This window comes from Danio rerio, chromosome 4 (genome assembly GCF_049306965.1).
Source record: "Danio rerio strain Tuebingen ecotype United States chromosome 4, GRCz12tu, whole genome shotgun sequence".
NCBI classification, from domain to species: Eukaryota; Metazoa; Chordata; class Actinopteri; order Cypriniformes; family Danionidae; genus Danio; species Danio rerio.
Window position 1 is genome coordinate 63,894,305 of NC_133179.1, and position 19,820 is coordinate 63,914,124.

The 19,820-nt window shown below is 40.8% G+C and overlaps 15 non-coding genes across 15 annotated transcripts; all 15 read left to right on the plus strand.

Annotated features, from left to right (window-relative positions):
- The first annotated feature begins 10,750 nt into the window (after positions 1–10,750).
- On the plus strand, positions 10,751–10,824 carry trnai-aau (transfer RNA isoleucine (anticodon AAU)). Its single transcript has one exon. It is a non-coding gene; the product is annotated as a tRNA-Ile (tRNA).
- A 1,067-nt stretch (positions 10,825–11,891) lies between these two features.
- On the plus strand, positions 11,892–11,965 carry trnai-aau (transfer RNA isoleucine (anticodon AAU)). The gene has a single exon. It is a non-coding gene; the product is annotated as a tRNA-Ile (tRNA).
- An 88-nt stretch (positions 11,966–12,053) lies between these two features.
- trnaf-gaa (transfer RNA phenylalanine (anticodon GAA)) lies at positions 12,054–12,126 on the plus strand. Its single transcript has one exon. It is a non-coding gene; the product is annotated as a tRNA-Phe (tRNA).
- A 789-nt stretch (positions 12,127–12,915) lies between these two features.
- Positions 12,916–12,987, plus strand: trnaq-cug (transfer RNA glutamine (anticodon CUG)). Its single transcript has one exon. It is a non-coding gene; the product is annotated as a tRNA-Gln (tRNA).
- A 478-nt stretch (positions 12,988–13,465) lies between these two features.
- trnai-aau (transfer RNA isoleucine (anticodon AAU)) lies at positions 13,466–13,539 on the plus strand. The gene has a single exon. It is a non-coding gene; the product is annotated as a tRNA-Ile (tRNA).
- Positions 13,540–13,627: 88 nt separating this feature from the next.
- trnai-gau (transfer RNA isoleucine (anticodon GAU)) lies at positions 13,628–13,700 on the plus strand. The gene has a single exon. It is a non-coding gene; the product is annotated as a tRNA-Ile (tRNA).
- Positions 13,701–14,494: 794 nt separating this feature from the next.
- Positions 14,495–14,566, plus strand: trnaq-cug (transfer RNA glutamine (anticodon CUG)). The gene has a single exon. It is a non-coding gene; the product is annotated as a tRNA-Gln (tRNA).
- A 102-nt stretch (positions 14,567–14,668) lies between these two features.
- On the plus strand, positions 14,669–14,742 carry trnai-aau (transfer RNA isoleucine (anticodon AAU)). The gene has a single exon. It is a non-coding gene; the product is annotated as a tRNA-Ile (tRNA).
- Positions 14,743–15,866: 1,124 nt separating this feature from the next.
- On the plus strand, positions 15,867–15,940 carry trnai-aau (transfer RNA isoleucine (anticodon AAU)). Its single transcript has one exon. It is a non-coding gene; the product is annotated as a tRNA-Ile (tRNA).
- Positions 15,941–16,028: 88 nt separating this feature from the next.
- Positions 16,029–16,101, plus strand: trnaf-gaa (transfer RNA phenylalanine (anticodon GAA)). The gene has a single exon. It is a non-coding gene; the product is annotated as a tRNA-Phe (tRNA).
- A 793-nt stretch (positions 16,102–16,894) lies between these two features.
- trnaq-cug (transfer RNA glutamine (anticodon CUG)) lies at positions 16,895–16,966 on the plus strand. The gene has a single exon. It is a non-coding gene; the product is annotated as a tRNA-Gln (tRNA).
- A 102-nt stretch (positions 16,967–17,068) lies between these two features.
- On the plus strand, positions 17,069–17,142 carry trnai-aau (transfer RNA isoleucine (anticodon AAU)). The gene has a single exon. It is a non-coding gene; the product is annotated as a tRNA-Ile (tRNA).
- Positions 17,143–17,230: 88 nt separating this feature from the next.
- Positions 17,231–17,303, plus strand: trnaf-gaa (transfer RNA phenylalanine (anticodon GAA)). Its single transcript has one exon. It is a non-coding gene; the product is annotated as a tRNA-Phe (tRNA).
- A 791-nt stretch (positions 17,304–18,094) lies between these two features.
- trnaq-cug (transfer RNA glutamine (anticodon CUG)) lies at positions 18,095–18,166 on the plus strand. The gene has a single exon. It is a non-coding gene; the product is annotated as a tRNA-Gln (tRNA).
- A 103-nt stretch (positions 18,167–18,269) lies between these two features.
- On the plus strand, positions 18,270–18,343 carry trnai-aau (transfer RNA isoleucine (anticodon AAU)). The gene has a single exon. It is a non-coding gene; the product is annotated as a tRNA-Ile (tRNA).
- The last annotated feature ends 1,477 nt before the right edge of the window (positions 18,344–19,820 follow it).

Genomic DNA, 19,820 nt, shown 5'->3' on the forward strand with positions numbered 1-19,820 from the left:
ATGTTCTACCGACTGAGCTATCCAGGCTCCACAACTGTAATTTACAAGTAGGCAATCTTTAGGGTTGTGGTCGGCGCAGACCTTCACAGAACACTAAAGTTTACTGTGAAATGAGGTTTAAGCTTATGGTTGGTGTAGATGTTGCTAAAACACGACAGGTTACTTTAAGGTTGGGTTTATGGTTGTTGTAGGTGTAGACATCAGTACAACACAATAGTTTGGACTCCATGTCATGTAGGAGACATTAAATAGATCAATGATAACTGCAGAAGGTCTTTCTGCTGTTGTGGCAATGAATGGACACTCAACAATTGAAAAGATTCCTTCCATACCTTAGAAGCGTGACTTGATCAGTACTTATCTACACAGCATACTGGCATCATAGATCCTGTTTCTCATATCGAATCCCTAGGGTCCGTTCTTCGTACCTCGCTTAAATGATCTAAGATTATTTGGCAGATCCTGGATCTTTTAATCTTGATAATTTATCTCTCGCTAATTCGGTTCTTCAAACAAGTTCGCGAATCAGATTAGAATGTCTGGATGAACTGATCTGAGATCGCTGCGTGTGTTATGAAGGACAGATCTATCGATCCTCGAAATCATGATCAGCAATGCAACGATTGGCTGACGGCACAGCAGCGTAATGACATCATCTGATTAATATTCAATTATCCATGTGAGCAAAATTACATCAAATTAGCAGTAAACGGTTTGTTAAATATGACACGCAAGAACTTTACACATTTGTTGTGAGCTGCAGGCTTTACTCTTTCATTTGTCAAGACAAGAGTATTCATCATGTATTTCAATGCAAATCAATGTATTTAGTTCTACATTTAGAAAATATTTTCTTTATTATAGTAGCCGTTTTTTAATCGGTGTAAAGAATAACTGGTTGTTTACAAAAGCATTTTCATATTGGTAAAGGTGTCTGCAACTTTTGTGAAGCATCAAATCACTGGCATATTAACTATCAAAACTTGTTTATGACTGCATTAATGTATTATTGCTTTAAAAAAAAGTCACATATTGTGTATTTCATTTATACACAATTTGTACTAAAGCGATCTAAAAAGTTCATATCAATAAGTTTTCTCTTTGCACCAGATGGCAGTCTTTGTACTTTCATTTCGAGGGTGCAGATTGCATAAGTTTTATTAATATGTATAACTTTATTTATTTTATTAATGACTATAACTTTATATATATAGTTAAAAAATATGTACCATTTTCCCAAGTGTGTATAACTACTACTGTAAGAAAATATCAGAATTCGGAACAAACTTTCTGTATTATCTTTGCTTGAACTGAGCCGATCTAATCCTGTTTATATGAATTGAACCTGCTTCCGATCAGGTTTGACCTAGCAGAACTGTTGCCATGACAACAACTCTCGGATCAGCTTTGAAGAACGAAACGATCCTGGATCGTGTCAAATCGTCAACATCCAAATCCAGCTAACTGAGTTATCCACGTACGAAGAACGGACCCCTGGGGTCCGTTCTTCGTACCTCGCTTAAATGATCTAAGATTATTTGGCAGATCCTGGATCTTTTAATCTTGATAACTGATCTCTCGCTAATTTGGTTCTTCAAACAAGTTTGCGAATCAGATTAGAATGTCTGGATAAACAGATCTGTGATCGCTGCGTGTGTTGTGAAGGACAGATCTATCGATCCTCGAAATCATGATCAGCAATGCAGCGATTGGCTGACGGCACAGCAGCGTAATGACATCATCTGATTAATATTCAATTATCCATGTGAGCAAAATTACATCAAATTAGCAGTAAACGGTTTGTTAAATATGACACGCGATAACCTTCCACATTTGTTGTGAGCTGCAGGCTTTCTACTTTCATGTGTCAAGTGTATCATCATGTATTTCAATGCAAAACAATGTATTTAGTTCTACATTTAGAAAATATTTTTTATTCGGTGTAAAGAATAACTGGTTGTTTACAAAAGCATTTTCATATTGGTAAAGGCTTCTGCATCTTTTGTGAAGCATCAAAACACTGGCATATTAACTATCAAAACATGTTTATGACTGCATAAATGTATAATTGCTTTAAAAAAAAGTCACATATTGTGCATTTCTATTATACACAATTTGTACTAAAGCGATCTAAAAAGTTCATATAAATAAGTTTTCTCTTTGCACCACCAGGTGACAGTCTTTGTACTTTCATTTCGAGGGTGCAGATTGCATAAGTTTTATTAATATGTATAACTTTATTTATTTTATTAATAACTATAACTTTATATATATAGTTAAAAAATATGTACCATTTTCCCCAGTGTATATAACTACTACTGTAAGAAAATATCAGAATTCGGAACAAACTTTCTGTATTATCTTTGCTTGAACTGAGCCGATTTAATCCTGTTTATGTGAATTGAACCTGCTCCCGATCAGGTTTGACCTAGCAGAACTGTTGCTATGACAACAACTCTCGGATCAGCTTTGAAGAACGAAACGATCCTGGATCGTGTCAAATCGTCAATATCCAAATCCAGCTAACTGAGTAATCCACTTACGAAGAACAGACCCCTGGGGTCCGTTCTTCGTACCTCGCTTATATGATCTAAGATGATTTGGCAGATCCTGGATCTTTTAATCTCGATAACTGATCTCTCGCTAATTTGGTTCTTTAAACAAGTTCGCGAATCAGATTAGAATGTCTGGATAAACTGATCTGAGATCGCTGCGTGTGTTGTGAAGGACAGATCTATCGATCCTCGAAATCATGATCAGCAATGCAACGATTGGCTGACGGCACAGCAGCGTAATGACATCATCTGATTAATATTCAATTATCCATGTGAGCAAAATTACATCAAATTAGCAGTAAACGGCTTGTTAAAAATATGACACGCAATAACCTTCCACATTTGTTGTGAGCTGCAGGCTTTCCACTTTCATGTGTCAAGAGTATTCATCATGTATTTCAATGCATATCAGTGTATTTAGTTCTAAATTTAGAAAATATTTTCTTTATTATAGTAGCCGTTTTTAATCGGTGTAAAGAATGGTTGTTTACAAAAGCATTTTGATATTGGTAAAGGCGTCTGCAACTTTTGTGAAGCATCAAATCACTGCATATTAACTATCAAAACATGTTCATGACCGCATATGTATTATTGCTTTAAAAAAAGTCACATATTGTGTATTTCTATTATACACAATTTGGACTAAAGCGATCTAAAAAGTTCATATCAATAAGTTTTCTCTTTGCACCACCAGATGGCAGTCTTTGTATTTTCATTTCGAGGGTGCAGATTGCATAAGTTTTATTAATATGTATAACTTTATTTATTTTATTAATGACTATAACTTTATATATATAGTTAAAAAATATGTAAGCTACCATTTTCCCAAGTGTATATAACTACTACTGTAAGAAAATATCAGAATTCGGAACATACTTTCTGTATTATCTTTGCTTGAACTGAGCCGATCTAATCTGTTTATATGAATTGAACCTGCTCCCGATCAGGTTTGATCTAGCAGAACTGTTGCTATGACAATAACTCTCGGATCAGTTTTGAAGAACGAAACGATCCTGGATCGTGTCAAATCGTCAATATCCAAATCCAGCTAACTGAGTAATCCACGTACGAAGAACGGACCCCTGGGGTCCGTTCTTCGTACCTCGCTTAAATGATCTAAGATTATTTGGCAGATCCTGGATCTTTTAATCTTGATAACTGATCTCTCGCTAATTTGGTTCTTCAAACAAGTTTGCGAATCAGATTAGGATTATAACAGGATTATATCAGGTCAGTTCAAGCAAAGATAATACAGAAAGTGTTCCGAATTCTGATATTTTCTTACAGTAGTAGTTATATACACTTGGGAAAAGAGTAAATATTTTTTAAACTATATATATATATATATATATATATATATATATATATATATATATATTATTATATAATATATATATATATATATATATATATATATATATATATATATATATATATATTATATAATAATATATATATATTTATATTATTATATTATTATATAATATATATATATATATATATATATATATATATATATATATATATAAAGTTATAGTTATTAATAAAATAAATAAAGTTATACATATTAATAAAACGTATGCAATCTGCACCCTCGAAATGAAAGTACAAAGACTGCCACCTGGTGCTGCACAGAGAAAACTTATTGATATGAACTTTTTAGATCGCTTAGTACAAATTGTGTATAATAAACATGCACAATATGTGACTTTTTTTAAAGCAATAATACATTTATGCAGTTATGAACATGTTTTGATAGTTAATATGCTGGTGATTTGATGCTTCACAATAGTTGCAGACGCCTTTATTAATATATCAAAATGCTTTTGTAAACAACCAGTTATTCTTTACACCGATTAAAAAAAACGGCTATAATAAAGAAAATCTTTTCTAAATGTAGAACTAAATACATTGATATGCATTGAAATACATGATGAGTACACTTGACACATGAAAGTGTAAAGCCTGCAGCTCACAACAAATGTGAAAAGTTATTGCGTGTCATATTTAACAAACGGTTTACTGCTAATTTGATGTAATTTTGCTCACATGGATAATTGAATATTAATCAGATGATGTCATTACGCTGCTGTGCCGTCAGCCAATCGTTGCATTGCTGATCATGATTTCGAGGTTCGATAGATCTGTCCTTCAATACACACGCAGCGATCTCAGATCAGTTTATCCTGACATTCTAATCTGATTCGCGAACTTGTTTGAAGAACCAAATTAGCGAGAGATCAGTTATCAAGATTAAAAGATCCAGGATCTGCTAAATCATCTTAGATCATTTAAGCGAGGTACGAAGAACGGACCCCTGGTCTTCCACACTTTAGGAAACGTAAACATTCAGGACGTGCCATTAGCACAGCCTGCACTAAAAGGTGGCTGGAGATTACGAATGGCAACACAGAGTGCAAATCCAATACCACCTTGAAAAACCTGCCATGATCTCGATTCGAACCGGGGTTGCTGCGACTACAACATAGAGTAATAACCACTATACGATCACAGCGAGCTACGGGACAGCCGCTGTGGCTCTTGTGTGGTATGTTCCTCCATGTGATATGCCCCTTTCTCTTCAGTGAGAACACACTGTTGTTTTTCTCCTCCTACCAGCACAACGCTATTCCCAAGAAACAATGGAAATGCAAACAATTGATGACTGCTGCAATTTTAAAAAGGAACAGGATGTGGGTATAGTTAGCAGGACTTGAACCAGCAGGAGAATACCCCAACGGATTTCTAGTCGATCGCCTTAACCACTTAGCCATGCAAGCGATAGCTCAACGGCAAAAGCTGTGGCTCCACAAAGAGTCTCTCATGCCCGAACACGGACTTGAACCCTGGACCCTCTACTGACTCCGCTAAAGCTGGGGAACAATAGTCTGTTTTGGAAGGGGAAGAAAAAAGCACAAGAAAAATAAGAAAATTTGAGAAATTGAGAAAGAAAGAAGCGAAATTAAGGTTATATTTTGTATTTTTTCCCCACCAGAAACTACTCAATGCATATATAACAGTACTGGTTCAAGAAATATGTCCATAAATAACACTTTGGGTAGATCACAAGGTTCAATCCCCGACTGGAGCAGGTATCTAACCAGGTTTAGTAATGGGTCGATCATGAACATTTCGTTCATTTTAAACGAATCTTCAATATGATTTGGGAACTATAAGTCTTCTCAGGGAGTGATTTGTTAATTTGCGCGTGCGTACATTTGTGCAGGTGGTATCGTTATTTCAAGTCTTCATCACATTTCGTGTGTTTCATTGCGGAAAGGCAGAAACCAATCATATGCGTTTAGAGCCGAAAAAGATTTGATCCGTTCACCTCTCGTGTCCTCTATCGGGTCTGAGTCACTCGTTCATTATGGGCCATTTCTAGAAAGATCCAATGATTGCTACCAGGTGGACACAGTTACCTGCAGGGAGAGAGAGAGGAAAAACACAATGCTCATTGTCCACCAAAAGATATGTCTCAGGACGCAAGCCTTGGGATAACCGCTATCACCCTCCTGGAGCATATACAGGCAAGAAATCCATTAATTAGTTGTTATGGAAGTTATTCATTAAGCTTTTAATGTACTACACAAAATGGTAATCTAAATGTTTATTTTATCATTAGTTTTATTTAATATATGTTTTTTTATTGTTTTATTTTTTTTAAGGTGAATTGCTGGGAATGGAGCACCTTTACAGCCAGAACCCAGAGGTGGAAGACAGGCTGGTGGAGGAAGTAGATGACGAGGATCTACAAGATGACAGGTTTGAGGAGGACATCATGGAGGACATCACAGTTCCAGTGCTGTATGAGGATGACCCCTGCCGTGATCTCAGAAACAGCCCCTCATCTTCGCCTCTGCCTCAGTCCCCAGCATCACTGGCTGAGCCGTCCACATCAGCTGGTGGAGAAGGACAGCTTCCTAGCCCAGCCCCCTCAGTGCCGTCACAGCCATCCAAGTCTGGAGACAGTCTCTCTGTTGAGGCTCAGGTAAGATATATTAAGAACTTAATTTTATTTAGTCTTTTTTTATTCCACATATACTAAATTTATTCTGTATTTACCAGGGAGTAGTCATTGGACCTGATGGCATTGCTGGGTGGGACAAGGTGCAGGATCTGGCTGCTTGTTTGGTAGGTCTTCGTTAGGCTCCTTACCTCACTGACCTGCAGGTGACAGAGGCCATCCAGCTGTGGACAGCTCTCCTGGATGTTGATAAACAGCGCATCAACTACCAGCCTCGACATCAGCCTTAGCTGACACATGGGCGCTTTAAGGCACCGAAGCGCTCCGGAGTCACTCCAGGTTTGGAGAGCGTCAAGCGCTGTCTGATTGGACATCCTGAGGGTCCAGCACAGTGGCCTAGCACCAGCCGCTTGGTTGAGGCCATTTGTACAAAGCTGTGTGTCGTACACAAGTCCACTTCCAAGAAGGCTGGTGTTCGCACGCACAGGTGGTCTAAAATACTGACCGATTACCACCACATCCGGGATCTGGTGCTTGGCAGTCGCAGGCTGATGGATGAAACAGTGATCCAGCTTTTTGAGCTAAATCAGAAGACGCTCATTCAGTGGTAAGCAAAGCACATTATTTTCTTTAAATTACCTGAATACTTCTAAATTAATATAAATGAATAATACATATCATTTATTATCAGGTTTCAGCGGAGGCAAAAGGATGAGGAAATGAGTGTACTCACTCAGGGACTGACTCCACTTGATCCAATTGCTGTGGCAGATACGCAGCTTCCTTTGCCGAGGGGAAAATTGGACGAGGCACCGACAACATCAGGCCCCAAACACCAGTTTGTCTTTCCTCCAAATAAAGAAGGACAGGCACCTCTTCTTCGACCTGGTTGAAAGTCTGCTTCTGCAACCACCACAGTTTGCTCCTTCCTGCCGGATGCCACCACGGTGTGCTCCTTTCCACCGGCCCCCACGACGGTATGCCCAATCACGCCAACCCCCACCACAGTCTGCCACATTGCACCAGCCCCTACCATGGTGTGCCCCGTCACACCGACCTTCACCACAGTGCGCCCCATCTCGCCAGCCTCCACCACAGTGTGCCCCATCATACCAGCCTCCACCACAGTGCGCCCTATTGCGCCGGCCCCCACCACAGTGCGCCTCATTGTATCTGCCCCCACCACGGTATGCTCCTTTCCACCGACCCCCAGCACGGTGTGCCCCATTGCACCACCCCCCACAGCACCAGATGTTGTGCAGCCCATTTCAGGACCTGGATCATTGTTTGGCACACTTGTTTTTAACCCAGACATGAGTGTGTCAATGGTGATTCCATCATTTGCTGCACCAACATCCAGTGCAGTCCCAGCATCACCTGCACCTGCTGTTCCGCCACTTGCACCTGCTCCACCTGCACCTGCTGTTCCTCCACCTGCACCTGCTCCACCTGCACCTGCTGTTCCTCCACCTGCACCTGCTCCACCTGCGCCTGCTGTTCCTGTGTCCCGTTACACCCAGAGGAACAGGCGCAGACGGGAACAGGAGAAGAAAAGTGTTTGCAGCAAAGACTAAGGAGTTTGGCCATAGCCGATTTGTCCTTAGAGGACTGGTTGGCAGAACAGCGCCAGCAAAATAAAGGACAAACTCCAGCTCCAGAATAAAGGACAAATTGCTGTATATATTTTTGTAAATGTTACATGGGTACTCTCTCTCTCTCATTTTATTTAATTTTTGTGTGTTAATATTTAGCATTTTAAAGTGGCACTTATAGGCCCACTCTTATTTTGTCTTGTGTGTACTTATTTAATATTTGTGTGCATTTTATGTAAAAATATATTTATATTTCTTTAAAAAAATAACATTTTATACATTGCTTAAATACTATATTTTATATATTACGTGCCCCCACTCTTGCATTTTATTATGTATTTATATTATTGTTTAATATAATGTGTGTATAAAACTAAATATATATAGAGTATCGTTTTTATATAATGTGTATAATAAGTAAATATATATATATATATATATATATATATAATATTGTTTTAATATATGTGCACAATAAATAAATATATATTGTATTGTTTTTATTTATTGTATATTATAGAGTTTATATATTAAGATATGTTTTTATTTTGTTTTTTATATTTTTTAAATTGTTTTGCGATTTTAATATTTGTATTCATTTTAATAAACCATTTTGCATATTACTTGTTTTTGTGAGCATTCATTTAAAGTTATTACATAAAGAAATATAACATATATTAATATATATATATATATATATATATATATATATATATATATATATATATATAGTATATATTTATATATTAATAAATAAATATATATAATATACTTATATATACATAAACATGCATACATATGTTTAATTGAAACATTTGCATTCATTTTTAATTAACGTAATATGCTTTTTAAGAACAATATCCACATAATAATAGTAATATCAATATAATTGCCTGTGTTACGTCAGTAAAATTTCAATAGGAGCGCAGCTGATTGGCTCCGCTAAAACCGACACTGATTGGATATTGTGTTACACAGATCGTGTGTTCGAATCCAGCACGCAAAAAATGACATTTAGAGTGACATGCAATATGCAACTAAAATACCACATTATGCACAGTCACAAAGCCGCGAACACTACTGCAAGCGAAATTTGTCGCATTTTTCCGTGTTTTTGCGGCTTGTTCGCTTGCGAGTGAGCGAGAAGATTGGACCCCTTCCTATGCTAAGCGAGCGCTCTACCATTTGAGCTAATTCCCCTCAGAAAAATTCAAATTGGTAGTTTTTGGCGTTGTCAAAAAAAAAAAAAAAGATCACATCTGCTCTGTGGTGGTCTCTTTGCCCTGCCCGCCGTTTAGTCTATGAAATATTAAATCGTGAAATGGCAGCTGAAATAGCTCATTTGGGAGAGTGTTAGACTGAAGATCTAAAGGTCCCTGGTTAGATCCAGGCTTTGGTAAAATAGTGTTGTTTTTCTGTTTTGGGCACAAGAGTTAGGTGACCGAAAGTCACCCAAAAAGCCTAGCTGCTGCACCCTTAAGTCCAACTGCTTCCACTTGACCAAAAAGCTATCTTACTTACAGATAGTCACGTCGCTTCTGGTAATGATTGAATCAGGAGAGTTTCACTTTAAACCTTTTCGCTTTAAAAACATGGCATGAAAACAGAGGTGGAGAATGCAGGCATTGTTCCCACTATCTCTCGCATCCAAAGCGAGCGCTTTACCATTTGAGCTAATTCCCCTCAGAGCAATCAAAAAATTGGCGATTTTCGACGTGGTCAAAGTAGAAAAAAAAGATCACATTTGCTCTGTGGTGGCCTCTTTGCCCTACCTGCCATTTAGTTGTCAAATTGCCTGGAATAGTGCGCTTTTCTTTTAAAGGCCCTACCTGGTCCTGCTCCAGTAAACGTGTGAGGAGCCCTGCATGCCAAATGACGAGTTACTCAGAAATCAATGCATTTCAGAAGCATTTCAGGATTCTGCTTAGTCTCACAGACATGAATGCTGCAGGATACTTGTGAAAGGGCAAACGAAATAGCTCAGTTGGGAGTGTGTTAGACTGAAGATCTAAATAAAAGCCAATGTAAAAAGGCATGAAAACAGAGGTGGAGAATGCAGCCATTGTTCCCGCTACCTCTCGCATGTAAAGCGAGCGCTTTACCATTTGAGCTAATTCCCCTCAGAGCAATCAAAAACGGGCGAATTTCGAAGTGGTCAAAATAGAAAAAAAAGATCACATTTGCTCTGTGGTGGCCTCTTTGCCCTGCCTGCTGTTTAGTCGTCAAAATGCCTGGAATAGTGCGCTTTTCTTTTGAAGGCCCTACCTGGTCCTGCTCCAGTAAACGTGTGAGGAGCCCTGCATGCCAAATGACGAGTTACTCAGAAATCAATGCACATTGGCACTGCCTTGTATTGACATTCTGCTACTTTCTGGTAAGGTCGTTTTTTTTTTTTTTTTTTTTTTTTTTACATTTTTGTCTCTTTAGCCCGGGCAGCACCAACTAGAAGACTTGAGGTTCCATGGTGTAATGGTTGGCACTCTGGACTCTGAATCCAGCAATCTGAGATCAAATCTCAGTGGGACCTTGTTTTTTTTTACCAGCACCGCACAAAAAAAGCTGGAATAGCATTCTTATCTCTTGAAGGCCGGAAAATGACAGTTACTCTGAGCTTTTTAGGAATCATGGCAGAAAGTGGCCGGTTAGCTCAGCTGGTTAGAGTGTGGTGCTAATAATGCCAAGGTCGTGGGTTCGATCCCCGTACTGGACTAATTTTTACCCTTTAAGGCCTCAGAGGCATTTCAGGATTCTGCTTAGTCTTCTTCTTCTTCTGCTTAGCGTTAGACTGAAGATCTAAAGGTCCCGGGTTCGATCCCGGGTTTCGGCAAAACAGTGCTGTTGCTCTATTTTGTGCACAAGGGTCAGGTGACTGAAAGTCACCCAAAAAGCCTAGCTGCTTCACCCTTAAGTCCACCTGCTTCCACTTGACCAAAACGCTATCTTCCTCCCAGATAGTCGCGATGATTCCAATGGCCTGATCGACAGCACTCTATAATGCTATGTATTTAGCGCTTTGATGTCCCACTGCGGACGCGCTGCTGAATAAAAGAAAACTGTGACTTGATAGGGCTTCTGAAGGGTTGCAATCATATGATATGATATGTACTACACAGAAACCGGCAAAGCTGACGTAAGTAGTTTCGCTTTAAACCCTCAAGGTGCCACCAGCTTTGCAATAAAAGCCAATGTAAAAAGGCATGAAAACAGAGGTGGAGAATGCAGTCATTGTTCCCGCTACCTCTCCCTTGCAAAGCGAGCGCTTAACCATGAGCTAATTCCCCTCAAAGCAATCAATAATTGGCGATTTTCGACGTGGTCAAAATAGAAAAAAAAAGATCACATTTGCTCTGTGGTGGCCTCTTTGCCCTGCCTGCCGTTTAGTCGTCAAAATGCCTGGAATAGTGCGCTTTTCTTTTGAAGGCCCTACCTGGTCCTGCTCCAGTAAACGTGTGAGGAGCCCTGCATGCCGAATGACGAGTTACTCAGAAATCAATGCACATTGGCACTGCCTTGTATTGACATTCTGCTACTTTCTGGCAAGGCCGTTTTCTTTTTTACATTATTTTCTCTTTAGCCCGAGCAGCACCAAGCAGAAGACTTGAGGTTCCATGGTGTAATGGTTAGCACTCTAGACTCGGATTCCAGCGATCCGAGTTCAAATCTCTGTGGGACCTTGTTTTTTTTATCAGCACCGCACAAAAAAAGCTGGAATAGCGTTCTTATCTCTTGAAGAAAATGACACTTACTCTGAGCTTTTTAGCAAACATGGCAGAAAGTGGCCGGTTAGCTCAGCTGGTTAGAGCGTGGTGCTAATAACGCCAAGGTCGCGGGTTCGATCCCCGTACTGGCCAAACTTTTACCCTTTAAGGCCTCGGAGGCATTTCAGCATTCTGCTTAGTCTCACAGACACGAATGCTGCAGGATTCTTGTGAAAAGGCAGCCGAAATTGCTCAGTTGGGAGAGCGTTAAACTGAAGATCTAAAGGTCCCTGGTTCGATCGTGGGTTTCGGCAAAACAGTGATGTTGTTCTATTTTGTGCACAAGGGTCAGGTGACTGAAAGTCACCCAAAAAGCCTAGCTGCTTCACCCTTAAGTCCACCTGCTTCCACTTGACCAAAACACTATCTTCCTCCCAGATGGTCACGTTGCTTCTGGCGATGATTCCAATGGCCTGATCGACAGCACTCTATAATGCTATGTATTTAGCGCTTTGATGTCCCACTGCGGACGCGCTGCTGAATAAAAGAAAACTGTGACTTGATAGGGCTTCTGAAGGGTTGCAATGATATGTACTACACAGAAACCGGCAAAGCTGACGTAAGTAGTTTCGCTTTAAACCCTCAAGGTGCCACCAGCTTTGCAATAAAAGCCAATATAAAAAGGCATGAAAACAGAGGTGGAGAATGCAGTCATTGTTCCCGCTACCTCTCCCTTGCAAAGCGAGCGCTTAACCATGAGCTAATTCCCCTCAAAGCAATCAATAATTGGCGATTTTCGACGTGGTCAAAATAGAAAAAAAAAGATCACATTTGCTCTGTGGTGGCCTCTTTGCCCTGCCTGCCGTTTAGTCGTCAAAATGCCTGGAATAGTGCGCTTTTCTTTTGAAGGCCCTACCTGGTCCTGCTCCAGTAAACGTGTGAGGAGCCCTGCATGCCGAATGACGAGTTACTCAGAAATCAATGCACATTGGCACTGCCTGGTATTGACATTCTGCTACTTTCTGTCAAGGCCGTTTTCTTTTTTTTTTTTTTTTTTACATTATTTTCTCTTTGGCCCGGGCAGCACTGAGCAGAAGACTTGAGGTTCCATGGTGTAATGGTTAGCACTCTGGACTCTGAATCCAGCGATCCGAGTTCAAATCTTGGTGGGACCTTGTTTTTTTACAAGCACCGCACAAAAAAAGCTGGAATAGCGTTCTTATCTCATGAAGAAAATGACAGTTACTCTGAGCTTTTTAGCAAATGTAACCCCTCTTAGTTCGTAAATGTTTTTTATAATGATCACGCGGAAGCAGTTTACCTGAACAAGTTCACTTTATAGTGTTCTCCAAAAGAAAAACAGGGCTCCACACAGACAATAAGTGTACAAGGGCTGGTCATCAGAAAAAATCACTCTCAACAGCTCTTGAACAAGTGAACTCACAAAATGGCCGGCTGACTCCACCCATTATGCCCCCTTTCTCACCTGTAGGTGTCTGTATTTCCCCATGATGTATTACACAGTTAAACAGTGAACATAGGATTTTGATTTAATTAGAACAGATATTTTTAACAAAAACAAGCATTTTGACACCATTCATACTTAATTCACAGTTTCATTTTTTCTCCCGTTACACAAACATGGCAGAAAGTGGCCGGTTAGCTCAGCTGGTTAGGGCGTGGTGCTAATAACGCCAAGGTCGCGGGTTCGATCCCCGTACTGGCCAAACTTTTAACCTTTAAGGCCTCGGAGGCATTTCAGGATTCTGCTTAGTCTCACAGACACGAATGCTGCAGGATTCTTGTGAAAAGGCAGCCGAAATTGCTCAGTTGGGAGAGCGTTAAACTGATGATCTTAAGGTCCCTGGTTCGATCCTGGGTTTCGGCAAAACAGTGATGTTGTTCTATTTTGTGCACAAGGGTCAGGTGACTGAAAGTCACCCAAAAAGCCTAGCTGCTTCACCCTTAAGTCCACCTGCTTCCACTTGACCAAAACACTATCTTCCTCCTAGATGGTCACGTTGCTTCTGGCGATGATTCCAATGGCCTGATCGACAGCACTCTATAATGCTATGTATTTAGCGCTTTGATGTCCCACTGCGGACACGCTGCTGAATAAAAGAAAACTGTGACTTGATAGGGCTTCTGAAGGGTTGCAATGATATGTACTACACAGAAACCGGCAAAGCTGACGTAAGTAGTTTCGCTTTAAACCCTCAAGGTGCCACCAGCTTTGCAATAAAAGCCAATGTAAAAAGGCATGAAAACAGAGGTGGAGAATGCAGTCATTGTTCCCGCTACCTCTCCCATGCAAAGCGAGCGCTTAACCATGAGCTAATTCCCCTCAAAGCAATCAATAATTGGCGATTTTCGACGTGGTCAAAATAGAAAAAAAAGATCACATTTGCTCTGTGGTGGCCTCTTTGCCCTGCCTGCCGTTTAGTCGTCAAAATGCCTGGAATAGTGCGCTTTTCTTTTGAAGGCCCTACCTGGTCCTGCTCCAGTAAACGTGTGAGGAGCCCTGCATGCCGAATGACGAGTTACTCAGAAATCAATGCACATTGGCACTGCCTTGTATTGACATTCTGCTACTTTCTGGCAAGGCCGTTTTCTTTTCTTTTTTTTTTTTTGTTTTTACATTATTTTCTCTTTGGCCCGGGCAGCACCGAGCAGAAGACTTGAGGTTCCATGGTGTAATGGTTAGCACTCTGGACTCTGATTCCAGCGATCCGAGTTCAAATCTCTGTGGGACCTTGGTTTTTTATCAGCACCGCACAAAAAAAGCTGGAATAGCATTCTTATCTCTTGAAGAAAATGACAGTTACTCTGAGCTTTTTAGCAAACATGGCAGAAAGTGGCCGGTTAGCTCAGCTGGTTAGGGGGTGGTGCTAATAACGCCAAGGTAGCGGGTTCGATCCCCGTACTGGCCAAACTTTTAACCTTTAAGGCCTCGGAGGCATTTCAGGATTCTGCTTAGTCTCACAGACACGAATGCTGCAGGATTCTTGTGAAAAGGCAGCCGAAATCTAGTTGGGAGAGCGTTAAACTGAAGATCTTAAGGTCCCTGGTTCGATCTTGGGTTTCGGCAAAACAGTGATGTTGTTCTATTTTGTGCACAAGGGTCAGGTGACTGAAAGTCACCCAAAAAGCCTAGCTGCTTCACCCTTAAGTCCACCTGCTTCCACTTGACCAAAACACTATCTTCCTCCCAGATGGTCACGTTGCTTCTGGCGATGATTCCAATGGCCTGATCGACAGCACTCTATAATGCTATGTATTTAGCGCTTTGATGTCCCACTGCGGACACGCTGCTGAATAAAAGAAAACTGTGACTTGATAGGGCTTCTGAAGGGTTGCAATGATATGTACTACACAGAAACCGGCAAAGCTGACGTAAGTAGTTTCGCTTTAAACCCTCAAGGTGCCACCAGCTTTGCAATAAAAGCCAATGTAAAAAGGCATGAAAACAGAGGTGGAGAATGCAGTCATTGTTCCCGCTACCTCTCCCATGCAAGGCGAGCGCTTAACCATGAGCTAATTCCCCTCAAAGCAATCAATAGTTGGCGATTTTCGACGTGGTCAAAATAGAAAAAAAAGATCACATTTGCTCTGTGGTGGCCTCTTTGCCCTGCCTGCCGTTTAGTCGTCAAAATGCCTGGAATAGTGCGCTTTTCTTTTGAAGGCCCTACCTGGTCCTGCTCCAGTAAACGTGTTAGGAGCCCTGCATGCCGAATGACGAGTTACTCAGAAATCAATGCACATTGGCATTGCCTTGTATTGACATTCTGCTACTTTCTGGCAAGGCCGTTTTCTGTTTTTTTTTTTTTTGTTTTTACATTATTTTCTCTTTGGCCCGGGCAGCACCGAGCAGAAGACTTGAGGTTCCATGGTGTAATGGTTAGCACTCTAGACTCTGATTCCAGCGATCCGAGTTCAAATCTCTGTGGGACCTTGTTTTTTTATCAGCACCGCACAAAAAAAGCTGGAATAGCGTTCTTATCTCTTGAAGAAAATGACAGTTACTCTGAGCTTTTTAGCAAACGTGGCAGAAAGTGGCCGGTTAGCTCAGCTGGTTAGAGCGTGGTGCTAATAACGCCAAGGTCGCGGGTTCGATCCCCGTACTGGCCAAACTTTTACCCTTTAAGGCCTCGGAGGCATTTCAGCATTCTGCTTAGTCTTACAGACACGAATGCTGCAGGATTCTTGTGAAAAGGCAGCCGAAATTGCTCAGTTGGGAGAGCGTTAAACTGAAGATCTAAAGGTCCCTGGTTCGATCCTGGGTTTCGGCAAAACAGTGATGTTGTTCTATTTTGTGCACAAGGGTCAGGTGACTGAAAGTCACCCAAAAAGCCTAGCTGCTTCACCCTTAAGTCCACCTGCTTCCACTTGACCAAAACACTATCTTCCTCCCAGATGGTCACGTTGCTTCTGGCGATGATTCCAATGGCCTGATCGACAGCACTCTATAATGCTATGTATTTAGCGATTTGATGTCCCACTGCGGACGCGCTGCTGAATAAAAGAAAACTGTGACTTGATAGGGCTTCTGAAGGGTTGCAATGATATGTACTACACAGAAACCGGCAAAGCTGACGTAAGTAGTTTCGCTTTAAACCCTCAAGGTGCCACCAGCTTTGCAATAAAAGCCAATGTGTAAAGGCATGAAAACAGAGGTGGAGAATGCAGTCATTGTTCCCGCTACCTCTCCCATGCAAAGCGAGCGCTTAACCATGAGCTAATTCCCCTCAAAGCAATCAATAATTGGCGATTTTCGACGTGGTCAAAATAGAAAAAAAAGATCACATTTGCTCTGTGGTGGCCTCTTTGCCCTGCCTGCCGTTTAGTCGTCAAAATGCCTGGAATAGTGCGCTTTTCTTTTGAAGGCCCTACCTGGTCCTGCTCCAGTAAACGTGTGAGGAGCCCTGCATGCCGAATGACGAGTTACTGAGAAATCAATGCACATTGGCACTGCCTTGTATTGACATTCTGCTACTTTCTGGCAAGGCCGTTTTCTTTTCTTTTTTTTTTTTGTTTTTACATTATTTTCTCTTTGGCCTGGGCAGCACCGAGCAGAAGATTTGAGGTTCCATGGTGTAATGGTTAGCACTCTGGACTCTGAATCCAGCGATCCGAGTTCAAATCTCGGTGGGACCTTGTTTTTTTATCAGCACCGCACAAAAAAAGCTGTAATAGCGTTCTTATCTCTTGAAGAAAATGACAGTTACTCTGAGCTTTTTAGCAAACATGGCAGAAAGTGGCCGGTTAGCTCAGCTGGTTAGAGCGTGGTGCTAATAACGCCAAGGTCGTGGGTTCGATCCCCGTACTGGCCAAACTTTTACCCTTTAAGGCCTCGGAGGCATTTCAGCATTCTGCTTAGTCTCACAGACACGAATGCTGCAGGATTCTTGTGAAAAGGCAGCCGAAATTGCTCAGTTGGGAGAGCGTTAAACTGAAGATCTAAAGGTCCCTGGTTCGATCCTGGGTTTCGGCAAAACAGTGATGTTGTTCTATTTTGTGCACAAGGGTCAGGTGACTGAAAGTCACCCAAAAAGCCTAGCTGCTTCACCCTTAAGTCCACCTGCTTCCACTTGACCAAAACACTATCTTCCTCCCAGATGGTCACGTTGCTTCTGGCGATGATTCCAATGGCCTGATCGACAGCACTCTATAATGCTATGTATTTAGCGCTTTGATGTCCCACTGCGGACGCGCTGCTGAATAAAAGAAAACTGTGACTTGATAGGGCTTCTGAAGGGTTGCAATGATATGTACTACACAGAAACCGGCAAAGCTGACGTAAGTAGTTTTGCTTTAAACCCTCAAGGTGCCACCAGCTTTGAAATAAAAGCCAATGTAAAAAGGCATGAAAACAGAGGTGGAGAATGCAGTCATTGTTCCCGCTACCTCTCCCTTGCAAAGTGAGCGCTTAACCATGAGCTAATTCCCCTCAAAGCAATCAATAGTTGGCGATTTTCGACATGGTCAAAATAGAAAAAAAAGATCACATTTGCTCTGTGGTGGCCTCTTTGCCCTGCCTGCCGTTTAGTCGTCAAAATGCCTGGAATAGTGCGCTTTTCTTTTGAAGGCCCTACCTGGTCCTGCTCCAGTAAACGTGTGAGGAGCCCTGCATGCCGAATGACGAGTTACTCAGAAATCAATGCACATTGGCACTGCCTTGTATTGACATTCTGCTACTTTCTGGCAAGGCCGTTTTCTTTCTTTTTTTTTGTTTTTTTACATTATTTTCTCTTTGGCCCGGGCAGCACCGAGCAGAAGACTTGAGGTTCCATGGTGTAATGGTTAGCACTCTGGACTCTGAATCCAGCGATCCGAGTCCAAATCTTGGTGGGACCTTGTTTTTTTTACCAGCACCGCACAAAAAAAGCTGGAATAGCATTCTTATCTCTTGAAGAAAATGACAGTTACTCTGAGCTTTTGAGCAAATATGGCAGAAAGTGACCGGTTAGCCTAGCTGGTTAGAGCGTAGTGCTAATAACGCCAAGGTCACGGGTTCGATCCCCGTACTGGCCAACCTTTTACACTTTAAGGCCTCAGAGGCATTTCAGGATTCTGCTTAGTCTCACAGACATGAATGCTGCAGGATATTTGTGAAAAGGCAGTCGAAATAGCTCAGTTGGGGGAGCGTTAGACTGAAGATCTAAAGGTCCCTGGTTCGATCCCGGGGTTGTAAAACAGTGCTGTTGTTCTATTTTGTGCACAAGGGGCAGGTGACTGAAGGCCCTACCTGGTCCTGCTCCAGTAAACGTGTGAGGAGCCCTGCATGCCGAATGACGAGTTACTCAGAAATCAATGCACATTGCCACCGCCTTGTATTGACATTCTGCTACTTTCTGGCAAGGCCGTTTTATAATTTTTTTTAAATATTTTTTTTCTTTAGCCTGGGCAGCACCAACTGGAAGACTTTTATTAAGCTTGGCAGTAAGTGGCCGGTTAGCTCTTACTGCCACCTGTAAGTCGTGGTTATTCTTGGTCACACCGGCCAATCACTTTGTGAGCTGGAGCCAAGATTCACCCTATTCTTGGTTAAGGCAGCCAATCGTGTTCTGAGTTACAATGAACGCTATGGCCAATCAGAGCCCTTATACCATCCATGATTTGTACTGTAATAAAAGATTTCGTTGCGGATTAATTCGGAAACCAATTGCAAAGTAAGTATTTTTTTAACAAGGTGGTTTAAATGAATAACCATTACAGTAACGTTAATTACTACAACATAATTATTATATGATTGTTATAGATGTTTTATAACGTTATTTGGTAAGATTAATGTTAGCCGACCAAGCAAACTGTACAGTTTTACTACAAACATTTTAATGCAGTTATTAATTAATTAATATGGATCATGCATGATTGCATCACTAATAATAAACCAACAATATAAGGGTCACACATCAATCCATTACTAATAATAATGTTATTATTATTAATGATGGATTAAATTGTGACCCTTATATTTTTGGTTTATTATTAGTGATGCAATCATGCGTGATCCATATTGTTTTATGCTTTATAATTAGTGATGTATTATGCGTGAGCATTATTAGATTAGTTTATGATTAGTGATGTAGTGATATGTGAGCGTCATTATACTATTTGTTTATAATTAATGACTGATGAATTGAGCCTTATATTTATTATTAGTGAAGTGATTCATTAATGTGTGAGAATAATGCACGGGCATTATTGTAACTATGGTAGTAAATGACAATATAAAGTGAAGTAATGTATAATAACTGCATTAAAATGTTTGTAGTAAAACTGTACAGTGTGCTTGGTCGGCTAACATTAATCTTAACAAACAACGTCATATAACATCTATAACAATCATATAATAATTGTGTTGTTGTAATTAATGTTACTGTAATGGTTATTCATTTAAACCAACTTGTTATAAAAATACTTACTTTGTAATTGTTGTCCGAATTAATCCACAACGAAATCTGTTAATACAGTACAAATCATGAATGTTATAAGGGCTCTGATTGGC